The sequence below is a fragment of the Lonchura striata genome, chromosome 1, assembly GCF_046129695.1.
Source record: "Lonchura striata isolate bLonStr1 chromosome 1, bLonStr1.mat, whole genome shotgun sequence".
NCBI classification, from domain to species: domain Eukaryota; kingdom Metazoa; phylum Chordata; class Aves; order Passeriformes; family Estrildidae; genus Lonchura; species Lonchura striata.
In genome coordinates this window covers 107,530,261-107,543,951 of record NC_134603.1, presented here as the reverse complement: position 1 = coordinate 107,543,951, position 13,691 = coordinate 107,530,261, and the positions used below count along the sequence as shown (strand labels likewise).

At 40.7% G+C, this 13,691-nt stretch overlaps 1 protein-coding gene across 2 annotated transcripts in view; it reads right to left on the bottom strand.

The window, feature by feature from the left end:
- Positions 1–13,686, bottom strand: part of CUL1 (cullin 1) — a 52,589-nt gene extending 38,903 nt beyond the window's left edge. The window contains exons 1-2 of one of the 2 annotated variants that reach the window (XM_031503925.2): positions 10,573–12,123; positions 10,110–10,182 (exon numbers count right to left, since the gene is read on the bottom strand). The gene's annotated coding sequence lies outside the window, so the exon portion shown is untranslated. Of the gene's footprint in view, positions 1–10,109; positions 10,183–10,572; positions 12,124–13,560 lie in introns of those variants that run through there. The other variant, XM_021546263.2, reaches the window with a different exon arrangement.
- Positions 13,687–13,691: the final 5 nt, after the last annotated feature.

The window sequence follows — 13,691 nt, the reverse complement described above, 5'->3', positions numbered from 1 at the left end:
ACCAAATAAATCCTATTATTTGTTCTTGGTCTCTGAGAAGCAGAAAATAAAATAAATTATTTTAGAACCTACAGTTAAGTCATAGGTGCTTTGTCACAGCCACTTCTAGGTTATTCCATGTTCCACTCCAGGCTTCACAGAGTTTTGAAAATTAAGTATTCTGTTACACCCTCCCTGACTTCCACCCAGTTATCTTGAAGTTCTCTTTCGTCTTTTCCCCTGAACCCTAGAAAGACCAGCTGAGATAGAGACTTTTCTTCATTCTTTTCAGTCAATGACTGTCTTACTACAGTAACACAGAAATTACCACGCCTCACAGTCCTTTGCTTTCCCATGACCCATACACATTTAAATCCCAACCTCTAAGTAATAACACTACGGAAGTATTTTCATTATGTCAGTCTCAGCAACAATTACAGTCTCATTTAAATCTGACATACAACTGAATATGTAGCTAATTTTCTTTTTTACAGGAGAAACAGCTACTCAGAGGATTAGGTAGAAAAGCAAGAATTCAATCAATATACAACTTAGTAAAGACACACCTAAAGTTCAACCCTCCCATTTTTGTTTCTCTAATTACAGCAAGCTAGCTATTAAAGACACATGACAATCATGCATCATAATGCTGAAGTGGAATCGAGATCATGCCTTGCCTGTATTTAACTTCTTTAATTTTTGGAAACTGAACCTGCTGCAGTACTACTGACAGTGGACTTCCAGGACTGAGCAACAAAAGCCCGGAAGAACAAAGGTCCATGAATGGTCATTCACCTCCACATGCACTCTATGCATGTTACACACCCACAGTCTTGGACTGTGATCCTAAGTCAGCATCGCAATAAAAGCAAGAAAATTAATTCCATGTCTACAATCCAGGAGAGCAGAAACACTCTGATTTCTTAAATCTGGTACTAAAGAAGAAATTGCTTTGAACCTGCAACCCCACAACAACTGCAGTATGTATCAGAATTAACTGTCACTTGCTTATTAATCTGCCAACAGCAAGCAGCCTGGGCTTAGAGTGCATTTGTGTAAAAGTTGTTTTGGTGTACCTAATACAAAATACTTATTTGCCGTATAAGAGCGTCTAACAAAAGGCCAACCCCTTGCTAGCTAGCAGAAAGCATAACCAGCAGATGTTGAGTTTCCCCCTCTATGATGATGGAAATATTTAACTCTCCTCTCTAATTAATCATCTCCTAGTTTTTATATATCCTGGTGCATCTATGAATACTACCTTTACCCAGAATCTTTTCAACTCAAGGCGCTCCTCATTCACACTGTAATAATTTTCCCTCCCCTTCCCCTATAGTAAACCTCTGTATGCTATGAAAAAGAACTTAATTTTGGTTTTTATTTTCACATGCAGTCCACTACATAAAAATATTCATTATAAGTCATAATTCCACTGCATTTGGCATTAACTCACTATCCTTTGGTTGGTGTCAAATTTGACTTTTGCAATTACATTAATAAGGAATGACAGTATCATCTCACTAACTTCCTAGACTCAAACAATTTACTTCTTCCAGTTAACTACTAGTTAACAATCACAAAATAGAGCACTAGATGAATAAATCTATCATCTACTATCAATTTCTTCCAGATCTATTCATGTGCAGAAAAATAGAAAGGTAATTATTAATACATTACTTTAACAAGAATAAAATTTCAATATGTAAGAACACTTTACTAGAAAAACATACTTATGAAAAGAACTATTCGCACTTAGTGGTTAAACTAAACTATGGTATTACATTTATAAAAAGAGCAAGGGTAACATAAGGCTTTGTTACTTGGCACAGTTGTTATTATACACAAACATATGATATTCTATTTCATGTGAAAAGTGCTATTATTCTGATTCACACACAAAAAAACTTTTCCTAGGCAAACAATTCTCGAAGGTCAAATTGAGTCCACAATAGTGACACTGCATCTCTTCACCCAACATCGCAACTGCTAAAAAGAGGGAGAGAGTTCCTAAGCCAGTGCTTAGTGCCCAGACTCTGCCTGAATTAAAACCGCACCATTAAGTCATGACCTTTAAATCAGTGAGATTTCTCCTTTGCAAAGTGCTCTTGGCAGGACTACGCATGAGCTGGTCTTGAACTGACCATCACTGTGCTTTCCTACCCAAAGAAAGCAGACTTTTTGCTGACCAGATCAGACTTGCTGCTGACCTGCTTCAAGGATAATATCAGCTGCCTGAGTTGCAACATCCACTCCACAGCTTTGGACCAGAGAACTCAAACTTCATTACAGCTTCAGGAGCAACTATATTTGCATGAGAAATACCACCCTTGCAGTTTCCAGACAAAATAGGCACAATTTGATGCAGCAGGATGATAGTGTTCTATGCCAGCCAATCTTTCAACCCCGCACTCAAGTACTGCAATTAAAACAGTCCAAACAAAAGGAGGTAACACTTCTGCCAAAACTTTAAAACAACCTTGAAGGACTTAAAACAAATGTTACTCCCTCTTTCTCATTACCTGGGGACACACATCATGATAAATAAACATCACATGCAAAGAAATGCAATGCATTAGAAAATACTGGGCTTGTTTTTATTGATAATCTAATAATTAAGAGTATTCTTGAGATATCCCACATCTTTGGAAAATGATGTTTATGCTGGAAGAGGCCTTCAAGAAAATGTGGAAGTTAACCAAGCTTTTATTTAAAAAACATAATAGACCCCACCAGATTTTCAGCATCCCAAGCTATCTGCTGGAGCAAATACCTAATCATTACATCCTAACACAATATAACTTTCAGCTTTACAGCTCCAAGGCCTGTGCATCACCTGTTGTTCCTCCACAACCCCTTATTTCTAAATGACATACTTCAAGATATTTCACTTCAGTAATTACAGAGAGAATTTGAACTTGTCAGCTTCTTGCACAGTAAGAACTTACAGGTTCAGAGCAAGGTTTCCCAGCTGATGCAAGAGCCCAGACAGCACTGTTTTAAAGATGCAATAAAGAGGCACAACCTCTAGACTCATTTTATCTCATCAAATTTCAAATATGAGGAAAATATTCTTGTCATGTCTAATAGCATGAGTTTAAGTGACTGAATTTAATCATACTACACCCAAACCCATTTGGGAAGAGAATGAAGTTTCACTAATAAACTATGGTGGAATGAATGTCACTAAAAACAAGTTCAAAAGCCTTCAGCACTATGAAGTTTCCAAAGTATCTTGACTTCAGCTGATGTGTTAGCATTGTAAGTTCTACACTGTAACACTGCTTAGTTGAGTCATGGTCCTGCATGCAACATTATATAGCACTCACATTTCTGTCCAGAATTATTTTAGGCCACTAAATAGAAAGGCTATGAGCTAGGTAGACAGTTTATGCACTTCACATGACATAATTCTTAAAGCAAGACTAGGAACAAGCATAATGTCCTTAGCACTTCATATGCTACAAACATGTAATTAATTAACATCTGGAGAATATGCCTATAGCAGACATATTCACTGTGCTCCAGCAAAATGACACAACTATTGTAAAAAATGGTTATTCCAGAAATCAGTACCAGAAGAGAAATACCAGATTTTTTTCTCCCTTTTCAGTGAAGATATTTAAGAGACAAATGACAAAAGTAACAATTTTGTAACAAAAGTAACAAATTTCTGTATTACTAAAAAAAACACTGAGCTACATGTAGCTACGTGTAGATGAGTTTTAGCTCAGCTCATCTCATTTGCAAGGGAGATAAATTCAGTTCATTATGAGAAAAGGCAGAGATGTAAGCATGCACACTCCTCCCTCCCAAAACTGGTCTGGTAGAAAATTATGTGTAGCATTAAGGAAAAAAAAAACAAAAAAAAAACCAAACCAAAACAAACCAAAACAAAAACAAAACAAAACAAACAAAAAACCCCCACAAAAACAAACAAACAAAAAAAAACCCAGAAGAAAGTATGTGTAATTTGGCAGCAATTTAAGACCAAGTTGTGTAAATTTGGTGTAAATTTTGGGTGGTTAATACTGTACCTCCCTAACGATGACTTCATTTTGGGCTTCGATGTTCTCCCCACGCCCCCTCCTCCATGTTTTACAGCTCTGATCAATGATATCTAAAGCACTGTAATTAATACACTCCTACATTACTTCATGTGCCAACGATACAGTTGCCAGCTGAGCAAATAAAACAAAGCTTGGACACGTTCTTCACAGCTAAAAAGACTCTGAAATTCAATTTTAAGTTCCAATTTAAGCACAATATATGTAAGTAACTTGGAACTGCAGTTTTCACACTTTCCTTATTTACTTAAATTATCCATGATTGCCCTCACTAAAAGCCTTTTTAACAGATGTGGCTTATCTGCATGCCTGAATACAAGTATTTTTCTAAAATATCAGTAACTACTCATCAGAATAAAACCAAGAAACTTGGAGTGTGCCACTTCTTCCCTTCTCTTTGTCTATTATTTAACATTCTTTATTTCTGCCTTTCAGTTTTACCTTTGTCTTCCTTGAACAAGCAATTCCAGCAGCTTTTGACAGGTATCTCCCTACAATAATGCCACGGCTAATACAAAAAACCCCAAACAACCCACACTGTACTCCAACATATACAAGCTGCCTCATAAACAAAGGCTAGATCTAGACTCAACAAGGTTTGCTATTATAGTCTACCCAAGCAAACTCTCCCTTTTGCAACTCCAGCCGAAGTAAACTCTGGTCAATATTTAGAATCCCACAAACAATAAGTTTTAGAGTTGTTTTACTGCATCAACATCTATTTGGAAAACAGTGCAAGGGTCTACATCCTTAAGTACTACATAGGGAAAACATTTCAAGTTTTGCTTGGCCATCCTCTGTTGATGAAATAATCCTTATGTGAAAGTTTGTAGATTGCTCCTAAACTGAAATGTCCTTTCGGGACATAAAGTCTTGCATATTCCTGTGTCAAAACCAGGATGTAGACTCTACATTATTTTTTAACTGAGCCAGCAGTTAATGTGTTTCTTAGCTTCTTAAAACACTTTTAATACAGCTTTTATACCTTGGAAAAAGGAAAAATAAGGGAGAAAGTTATACAGAAGTGTAGGGGGTTTGTGTAGCAAGTTTTGGTAATTGGGGGGGGGGGGGGGGGGGCCCGCTGTAGGGGTGACTTCCATAACAAGCTGGCTGTAGCTCCCCTCAAGTCCAAGACAGCCAATGCCAGCCAGGTCCAGGATGGATCTGCCACTGGCCAAGGCTGTGCCAACCAGAGATGGCAGAAGGGAAGTAAATTATTGCACAGATGTAATTGCACCCATAGAAGAGAGGAATGAGAATATGTGACAGAAACTGTGCAGACACCAAGGTCAATGGAGGACGAGGCATTGGAGCAGAGATTCTCCTGCAGCCTGTGAAGACCATGGTGAAACAGTTCTGCCTCTGCAGCCCATGGAGGACCACAGGGATGCAGAGACCTACTCGCACATCACGAAAGTCCACAGGGGTGCAAATTTCCACTGCAGCCCATGGAGGAGACCCATGTCAGAGCAGGACGATGCCTGAAAGGAGGCTGTGAGTCCATGGGAATCCCATGCTGGACTAGGCTCATGGCAGGGACCCTGCAGACTCATGAAGAGAGGAGCTTATGCTGGAGCAGGTTTCCTGGCAGGACTTATGACCATGCTGGAGCAGGCTGTGCCTGGAGGACTGCACCCTGTGCAAAGAGACCCACATCAAAGCAGTCCATGAAGAGCTGTAGCTCATGGGAAGAACTGATGCAAGATAAGTTTATGGAGAACTGTCTCCCATGGGAAGATCTGTGTCAGAGCAGAGGAAGGACTCTTCTACCTGAGCAGTGCTAGAAACAGTCTGTGGTGAACTCACCATACCTCAGGCCCCTGTCTCCCTGTGCTGCTGGTGGGGAGGAGGTAGAACCCAAGGAGGGAGAGGTGGGGAGAAAGTGTTTTAAAAAAATTGTTTTACTTTTCATGCTTCGATTTTGATTAATAACAAATTCAATTAATTTGCCCAAGACCAGTCTGTTTTGCCTCTGATAGTAATCAATGAGAAATCTGTCCCTTTCCTTGTTTCAACTCATGAGTCTTTCATTGTATTTGTCCTCCACTGTCTACCTGGGGGAAATGATGGAGGGGCTTTGGTAATTGCCTGGCATGCAACCAGGGTTAAACCACCACCCTAAGATAAAGAGCCTTGAGTATTCCCACTTTCTCTCTGGCTTAAATCATATATACAACACAACCTGCATAAACCCAAACAAAAAACACAACAAACAAGAAAGCAAAAGACTAAACAAAGCTCAATGAAGCCCAAATAAACATAAATAATGAAGGATAATGCACATGAAGATGCACTTCTTGAATCAGTCAGGAAGATGAAGACAAGGAAAATGAGGGAGGACAAGCCATGAAAATTGCTAGCTACCCAACATTCCAAGCAGAAGATAAAGTAATGTATCTTTTTTTCCTTAGAAAGGAGAAAAAAAACCACACAAAAAACCCCCCAACCAAACACCACCCCAAAAACCCACAAAAAAACCCCAAAAACAACAGCAAAAGGAGTTAAATCCAACACAATTTAGAAAGAACAAACACAGAAGGGCTGGAAACTCTGAAATACCTTGGGCCAGTTTGGAGACCATAATGATCCTGCAAGGACAATTCTTATTCATAACTGTTTTCCCAAAAGACCTTACCAGACATCAAAACTTAAACTAAATCCAACTTAGTAAGCTAAAGCATCATAATCCTATTGATCTCCACCAAGAAAACAGTGTTGTCTTACAGTTTGCTTCAGACATGGTATGTGAACCCTAACACAAATCCCCCAACATTATAACAGCACTCAATGCACTGCAAAATACACTTTCATACTGCCCTGTTAAAAACACAAACAGGAATTTTCACCTGCAATAATATTTCCAGAGTTTTTCCATGCTCTTGGAAGGCAGTAGTTCTTACAAATAACTTAAAAAAAAACATTAGCATGTTGCTAACAAGCAAAAACCAATTCTGGCTGGAATCTCTTCCCAACAGCTTGCTAATTTTACAACTTCTTCCCTCTTGTTATTTGTGCACGAGCTTGATTGATCAAGGCAGTCCAATTTGCCCCTTCAATTTATAAATAAAGATGATGGTCACACTGATTAATCTTGCAAACAGTGATATTTTCAGACATCTGAATGCACTACAAGAGCACAGCTTAAATACTGCAGAGTTTCTTCCCATAACGTCCTTTATACTAATGTTTCATACTGAAGTGACAAATAAGGGATAAATTAAGGACTGTTGCAGTTACTTACATTCATTTCCTGCATGTAACAAAATCACAACCTGCGAAAGCCGCTCCCTCTTTATTTTATATTTTGCTTTTAAATAGTGTTTACATTAAGTGTATGGATATGTGCTAGTGATCTTGATTCTGACTGTGGCGTAATGCTGCAAACACTGTTGGCAATGAACAGTACACCTTTCATATATTTCATTCCAGATGCCTACTGTCAACCCAAAAAAGAATGAGCACCTTCTCATTAAAATCCAGAAAGGGATCTGTATGTAATTCTTCTGGTTCAATTCCAAAGTCTGAATTCTAGCAGCCTTAACTTCTAGCAAAGAATTTATACCTCACAAAAAGTTAGTTCTACTTAAAAAACTTGGTATAATTTTCAGCAAATTTTAATCAGTTTTGATCTCTAATAACTGCAACAGGCACCTTTGGTATAGAAGTGAAAAAATTTAACTTAATTTTGTAAAAGTTAAAATTGCCACACAACCCTAACACCCGCATTTAAATCCTCCTTCTTTTTGATTAAGCTTGCACCAGTAATTAAAGCTAAGCCTGCAATAGAATGTAACAAAATCAATTTAACTACTAAAGGATATAAACTTTGATTTTATACAACTCCTATTAGTGACAGCATCCTAGCATAGGCACACTTTCAGAAACAACAAAACTTCTTCAAAAGTTATCTCTGAAAAAAAAAGAGTAAGAGAACAGTCTGTTTTCTTTAAAAAAAGCAAACATTCTAAAAAAGCATTTTCAATTGAACAGTGAAAAGTTTATCCTTTCTCTACCCAGAAGCAGAGCATTTGCCCATGAAATTATTACCATGAAAAGCAAGATGAAAAGACTAACAGCTAACAAACTATGAACTATTTCCTAAAATCCTCTTTTTTCCCCTAATGCAGTCCTCCAAACTTTAGATAGTTTCCAAATGACAGTCTCCACCACCTGTGAGACTAAAGGAGCTTGCAAATTTACATATGAAATTAAGTTTAAATTACAGAGCAAAACAGGGTGAACTAAGGTCACACCACCAGCCTCAGCTCTGAACTCTAATCCACATTAAGATATTGTCCAACCTGAAACACAGAGGAACAAAAAGTCAAGTTACATCAAATGCAAATTAAAAATACAAGAAGTTTCTGACTTCAGTTATGTCTGAAATTGCCTTACTAATAACCCAAATTTTTGTAGCTGCCTGCTTCAAATGTATAAACTTATCTTTTTCTCTTCCTTGTATAGTAATGAATCAAATACATCCAGGTCCCAGTAGCAAAGCCACCGGTCTCAAATAAAATAGGAAAAGCATGTGCATGTCTTGAAAAGATAAGTACATTATCAGAGCAGAGTGAGGAGCTCCCTGCACTGCAGAAACTTTCCATCACCATGATCCTCACCATGCTACATGTAAATCCATTTCTTGTACACAATAACACCAACTTGAGAAATACAGCAACATAAACTAGAGCAAATCTAATGAAATCCAAAGACAAGGAGAATTTTCTATCAACTTTAGGTACTTGTAATTTAAAGAAAAACAGAAGTCAATGGTATTGAACTGATATTCAAATCTAGAGCATAACTACAAAGATGTCAGAGAAAATGTATTTTCTTAATCCTTTATTCTTAGTCCTACTGTCAAGCAATGCCTTGTATGCATTAGACCAAACTAAAGCAGGGAACCTTTTGATTCCAAAACCAGAACAATCCAAAGGAGAAGAAAAGGAGATAATGCAAATTCTTTTCCTGGGATTTTGGAAGAACATCACATTGAAGTTACACTGTTTACTCAAGAACCATAAAACGGTTACAGACAAACATACTGCACTAGATCAGGATGCTGAAAGCCCCATCCAACCTGGCCTTGAACACTGCCAGAAATGGGGCACCCACAACTTCTCTGGTTACCCTGTTCCAATGCCTCACCACCCACCAAAGTAAATAATTCCTTCCTTATAACCAATTTAAATCTACCCTCTTTCCATTTAAAATTTATGTCCTTTGTCCTGCCACTACAGGTCTTTGCAAAAAGTCTCTCTCCATCTTTCTCATAATCCCCCTTTATACACTAAATGAAAGCCTCAATAAGGTCACCCTGGAATCTTCTCTTCTCCAGGCTGAACCACCTCAACTCTCTCAGCTATAGGAGAGGTGTGCCATCAGTCTGGTCATGTCTGTAGCCCTCCCAGGATCTACTCTAATAACTGCATGCCTCTCTTGTGCTGGATGCCAAAGAGCTGGATGCAGTGCTCCAGGTAAGAGTCACCACAGAACAAAACAGAATGAGAATCACCTACTTCTTTTTACAAGTTCAGGATACTACTGGCAAAGAAAGTACTGAAATTTTGGAGAGAAAGAGACACCAACTCTGGCAAAAATTTACATATGACATATGAACATATTTACATATGAAATTTACCCATTCCCTGAAGTACGAAATTAAATTACTATTTTTCTATTTTCACAGTAGCCTTCATTTTTCGAAGGTTCATAGATAAAGAAGGAGTTGAAAAACACTACATTAATTAAAGTGGAATGTAATCAATGTTTGGTTTAGTTAAAAAAATACATATTTGATTTTGACTTGTATCATTTACAAGAGGTAAGGCAGCAACAGGAAGACGTTCTCTCTTGTGACATCAAGAGGTTCTGTGGGTAAAGAGAAAACTGACAGAGAACTACTCACTGGGACACAGATAATTTCCTAAAGCAGTGACCTTTCCAGAAGCTGGGATAAGGCAAGGAGTGTTTAAATCTGTGGTTATATTAAAAGCTGCAAGTTACAGCACTATTACAGGGCACATCAGTTCAGAGCAATTTTATTATCCAGTCATTTAGTCACACCTGTAACAGGTCAGGACTGCAGCGCTGTAGAAACATGAACTGCCAATCTGCTCTTGTTCTAGTGGTTCTTCTACTGAAAAACATACAACTCTTACAATAAAACAGTAAGTTACTCATGTAGACAAGTTCAACATGTCTCTGTAATTTTCCAAGAATTATATTTTCTTACTGAAAATTCTCTTTTATCAAGCAAGGGAAACTCAAGTGGTCTCCATAACAAACCAAAAAAATAGCTGTTTAAGTTTGCATGCTGAATAGATTATAATTTGTAACCAGACCTCTAAATGTTGGTTCCAACACCCACTTCTTACATGGAGATAAGCTTGAAAAATACAGTTAGCTAAAATTTTCCTATGAGAGTACTCTTACCTAAAAAACATGCTAGCACCTAAGTATTCAATTTAAAATGAGATCATGCATTCCTAAAGCACATGCAGAACTTCCAAGGCCAAGTTTTCCATACTCTTCTTTCTTCCAGGTCTGTGCAGCAGGAAGACTGCACCAAGCTGCAGGCTGCTATGACTGCCTCTGCACATCCTCCTGATCTCCCATCCAAGTGGGATTTCTGCTCCGTTTTCCTTCTGATGCACAGAAACAGACCCTGTTGGACAGCACAGGAAGTACAACAGTACAGTTGGTGCCACACTGACCTCTTACCAGGAAATTCCTCACTTCATGCTAATAATACAGATTTTTGATGTTGAGAGTGGAGTAAGTGGAGCATCTTTAAAACTAACATTTTGTGGGGTTTTTGATTAATTAAAAAAAAAAAAAAATCAAACTTCAGTGGCAAGAGAGAAGATTCCAGGTATTTCCAATCCATGCAACCACTGGCACCTGAGATATGACTCATCATTAAGTTAGGCCCTACTGAAATAATTGTAACTACACAAAACTAGGCAATATCTAAGAAATACAACAGATGAAAATCAGTACTCCAAAATGTTAACACAAAAGTTGTATGTAGGATAACACTTTTTAAGCTATCTGAGAACTTTCTCTAAGGACTCAGTATTGTTTTTATAATACTACTTCTAAAATCCAAGAGCTTGCACCAAGACTACAAATAAGCTAAATCAAAAAAGAGTAGTATCCAAATAAGGGTGTGCATCCATTTATCTTAAATGAATTTAAGTTATTTAATAAAGCAATAAAGCAATGTGATTTTCTCATGGTTTGAGCAATGGGCCCAAGTTTTAAGGCCAGTTCAAAGCAGCGTACAAAGGAGCAAGGTGGAAGAAGAATCATTTTGCTAAACCACCACCGCTACTTTGTCAGCTAAGGAGTAAAACACATATGCCTAATTTAGGTGCCCAAACTAAGACTATATTTCTATAAGATCCCTGGCTAAGCAATGGAAAGTTTCCTCCAGAGACGCTATTAACACAAGGCACTGAACCGGGATTCTATAGTTAGGTGTATGAATTAATCCCGAGATCAAATGTGCTCACCATGCCTCCACAGGGCAAGTGTGTCCAGTGCTGAAACTGCACCTCAAACATGTGGTCATGAGATGGCTGTGAAATGTAACCAATCTTAAGAACCAAACCAACTAAGACAGACACAAAATAAGAAGTTGGACAATAAATACTAAAAACAAGAAGTTACAAAGCAGATGGAGAAGGCTTCTTTCTGGTCAAGTCACCATCAGAAACTCAAAGTGCCGATGCCACACAGACATGTAATCATCAACACACGACATTACAGCAGTTCATTGTGAGTAAAAACTACGTACCATGGTACCTGTACAGTATCTTGCTACTTCCCCAAAGAGGAGGTATCCCAAATACACTCCACACCAATTAAGTACCAATTCACAATATGGTATTACAAACATTATTTAGCCTAATTCAAGCTATGTAGCCACCACATATTTCTGGCTTCCATGGACGATTCTTCCCAGTCCTCCCAAAAGGATTTCCAATAGAGATTTTTTTCTCCCCGAGTAGCATCAGGGCATGTGTCTGTATTAGGGCTGAGGTAAGTGATTATATATGAACACATATACCAAGGGAAAAGTTGCTAAAGAAGACAGTAAAAAATCAAAACAAAATAAGGTAAACCAAGTAATTAATCTCTGTCCTTTCAGTGTTTAATGCTATGCCAGCTGAAACCAGAACACAAGTATTCAGATAACCTAGGGTAAAATTCCCTTCTCCTCAAAGGCATAGATAGAGCATTTAAATACAAAGTGAGGGAGACAGTATATGAATCTACAGAGGAAAGGAGTATGTGCAAAGAAAAGAGTATTAGGTGAGATCACAAGGAAGGCTTTAATGACAGGAAAGTAAGATCAGAAGGGCAAAAAAGCATGAAGAAGGAAACGGTTACTGGGCAGAAGAAAACTGGAAGGGGAAAGGTAACAGAGGGGTAATGACAGTGCTGGAATATAACTTCAAGAGGAAACAAGAAGGATGAGGAAAGGACCCCAATCAGGACACACTTAGCTTGCAGTGGCAAAGTTACTGGGAAACAAATGAGCTGGTTATTTGAAACAAAAAATGCAAGATAGTCATCTGGATAGAGACAATAAGTACACAGACAAACAAAGGGTTACGGGGCACCTACAACAGTAGGTGGCAACAAGGGGAAACCCGGCGCACAGTCCTTGAGAGCAAGAGAAACCTAGAGAAGTTGACCAAGATGAACTGTGGCAAAGATCCCCCAGCCACGATGGTACGTGAGAGCACTAGGGAATGTCTCCAGGTACAACCAAATAGCTCCTAGACAGACCTGAGTATCACCAGGGCTATGGGGATTGGTGGGATGAACAGGGTGAAAGGAAGCAGCACAGGAAAGGACAGGGAGGACAGAGAGCAGGTGAACTCCCCAAAACAGTGCCCGGTGAGGTTACGGACAAAAGCTCGCAGGGAGAAAAGAGGGGAGAGGCGTGGGAGGAGCAGGGCCTGGGATGGCTGGGGTGGGCAGTCCCGGGGCCGACTGGGGCACAGCGAGGGCTGCGGGAGGACGGGCCCGAGAGCCGCCGGGGCGGGACGGAAAGGCTGGGGCAGGCACCGAGGCGCCCTAGCCATGCGGGGGCCGCGGTCACGGGGGAAGGCCGGGGTGGGAGGGAGGGAGCGGGCAGCCCCGCGGTGGTCGGGCAGCTCCTGCGGGGCCGGGGCGGCCAGCGGGGCGCTCCCGCACCCCGCCGGGGGCGATGCGTGCTGAGTGCGCAGCTCGCGGCCTCCCCGCTCCGGCCCGGCCCGCGGCTCCGGGGCCGGATCCACGAGCGGCCCGGGCGGCCACCGCCGCCGCCCCCGCGCTCCCGGGCCGGCAGCGCCCCCGGGAGAAGAAAGGCGGGCGGGCGGGCCGGGCCCGACCGCCCCTTCCCCCGGTCCCCGCGGCGTGACTCAGTGCCGGGCCCCGCGCCGCCGCCTTCGCGTCCTGCCGGGCCGGGCCGGGCCGGGCCAGGCCTCGCTGCGACACAACGCCGCGGCCTCCCTGCACTCACCAGCATCGCGCGTCCCGCAGAGTCAGGGCCACGTCCGCCCGCCCCTTCCGCCTCCGCCGGGCCCGGATCCGCCGCCGCCACCTCCCCCCGGCGCGGCCCGGGGATCGCGGAGGCGCCGCCCCTCGCAGCCG